We start from the raw sequence: 2,493 nt of genomic DNA, 5'->3' as shown, positions 1-2,493 counted from the left end.
TCTGCCTGCAGCAGTTTTCAGGTGGCTCCAGCACCACATGGCTGCATCACTGGACCCCGGGACCTGTCCTGGTACCCCCAGGCCAGGAGCAGGAGAGAGGGGGTGTGTGTGTCCCCATCCGTGGAATGAGGGAGGGGAAAAGAGAGACAGCAAGCAATGAGGGAGGGAGAGACTCTGTGTGTGTGTGTGTGTGTCAGAGAGAGAGAGAGAGAGACTGTGTGTGTGTAGGGTGGCCATTTGTCTGGTTTTATAGAGGACAGTTCAGGTTTCTGGTCCTCTGTCCTCTATTGATATGAAACCAGATGCCTTTATGTTCTCTATTTTTCACCGCTTGGCACCTCTCCTCCTGCCCTTCTACTGCTGACACCACTGTGGCTGCCTGCAGGAGCTCCCCGCTCTCCACTGCTCCACTGCTGCCACCTATGGGAGCTCACCGTGCCCGCCCCCCTCCCCAGCCTTGGGAGGCATGTAACATTCATGGTGGTAAGGACAGTTGCACTAAATGCAACTGTCCACTATTCTTGAGGTACCCCGATGGCCACCGTGTGTGTGTGTGTGTGTGTGTGTGTGTGTGTGAGAGAGAGAGAGAGAGACAGAGAGAGAGACTTGGAAACTCTGTGTGTGAAAGAAACTCGTGTGTGCGTGTGTGTGTGAGACTGCGTGTGTGTGGGAGGGAGAGACTGCGTGTGTGCGTGTGTGTAGTGAGGGGGGAGAAAGAGAGAGAGAGAGCGTGTGTGTGTGTGTGTGCGTGTGTGTAGTGAGGGGGGAGAAAGAGAGAGAGAGAGCGTGTGTGTGTGTGTGTGCGTGTGTGTAGTGAGGGGGGAGAAAGAGAGAGAGAGAGCGTGTGTGTGTGTGTGTGCGTGTGTGTGTGTCTTCATAGGGCGAGTCCCACATGCACACCCCACCATACACATTCACCCACACCCCCTATTGCACTGCCATACACACAGACCCCCCACATCCCCTTACACACCCCAGCCACCCTCCTCCACACACATTCCCCCCACAAACTCTCCATATCCACGCACACCCCCACATGCTCCCTCACCCCACACTCACACCCTCGCCCTTCTCCACACCCCCCATACCCACACACTAACACCCTCCCACAAACCTATCCCCATGCCTCCATCTCCCCACAATATACATATGTAAGACTTCATTTTAAGCTATTGTGTAATCACCTCTGTGTACACTACACAAACGCATGTAAATCAGGGCAAAACCATTTTTTGAAATCAAGTTAAGGAATGTTGTAGATGTTCGATTTGTAGAATATAATTTGGTATTTTTCTGGTTCTGAGATGGCAAAACCTTTTGCTGAAAGGAGTATTTCTGGGGGCAAGGGGAGGGACTTCTAGTGGCAAAGGTCGGGGGTTAAGGGTTGGGACTTCTGGTCACAAGTTGGAGAACAGGGGGCGGGCCACCTGTCAAGGGGTGAGGCTACCAATATGGACCTCGACAGCTTGCCAAAACTCAGTAAGTGGCTTTCCACCTGAAATAATTGCCTGCCGCTGGTGTATACTGTTTTAAAAACAAAATTACTAAAGTACTTGCTTCAGCTTCCTGTAGCAAGGTTATTGTATACCTTCCTTGGCTACAAAAATATTGTGTAAAATTCCCATATCAGTATCAGAAATCACTAAAGAATTTGGCATTTAAAGGAGCACAGGAGAAAACAGAGTTGTAATGCTCTGTAGAAAAAATATGAACATACGTATTTTTAATGTATTATGAACGGATCCCTTTTTCATAAGGGAGCAAGAATTCCATGTTTTCTAGTCTTTAGAAATGTTGTGTACTACTTCATTTGCTAAATGTGTAAACACTCCATTGAGAAATATATATCATATTAGCCTTGAATGCTTGCTAATGATTATCTTTAGAGCATCCTTTGGATTGTGAGACTGAAATTCATTAGCAGCTATGCCTTTTTGTTTCTTTTCATCTATTTTTTTAGTTAAAATGTATGCTATCATGGTGATTGCAATAGATTAGCCTTGACTATTCCTTGGGAGTAGACAGTAGCATTGGAGGTGCAGACAAGTAACAATTTTTACCTGATCTGGTCCCTGAAAGTGCTCTACATTAGGGTTACCATATGTCTGGATTTCCCCTGATGTCCTCTTTTTGGCTCCTCCCATCTCCATTCTGGTGAGTTTTTAAAATATCAACAAATGTCTGCAATTTTGCTCTGGCTCTGCTCAGTATTGAAGTTTTTCCTGGCATTTCCTATTTTTTCCCAGCAAGCAGTGTTGCCCTGTGGGGTCAGGTCAACACTCAGGATCTCAATATCGTGCTGTTAGACAGGAGGGTGTGGTATACAATTGCACATGCACACACTCAAAAATCAGCTAGGTGCATACACACACACACTAGGCGCATACACACACTCTAGGTGCATACAGCCCACCAGGCATGCACACACACACTACCAACTCAGGCATATACACATCCAAAATTACCAGCCTAGGCACATGCCTATCACCAATT

General features: G+C 47.3%; 1 protein-coding gene across 3 annotated transcripts in view; it reads left to right on the top strand.

The window, feature by feature from the left end:
- The window catches only part of SLC4A4 (solute carrier family 4 member 4), a 363,621-nt gene that overhangs the window by 88,246 nt on the left and 272,882 nt on the right, over positions 1 to 2,493 (top strand). The window lies entirely within an intron of this gene.

The sequence above is a fragment of the Gavialis gangeticus genome, unplaced genomic scaffold, assembly GCF_001723915.1.
Source record: "Gavialis gangeticus isolate Ggan-Ray unplaced genomic scaffold, GavGan_comp1, whole genome shotgun sequence".
Classification (NCBI taxonomy): Eukaryota; Metazoa; Chordata; order Crocodylia; family Gavialidae; genus Gavialis; species Gavialis gangeticus.
Note: the sequence above shows the minus strand (reverse complement) of the source record. Positions and strands in the feature narration are given on the sequence as shown.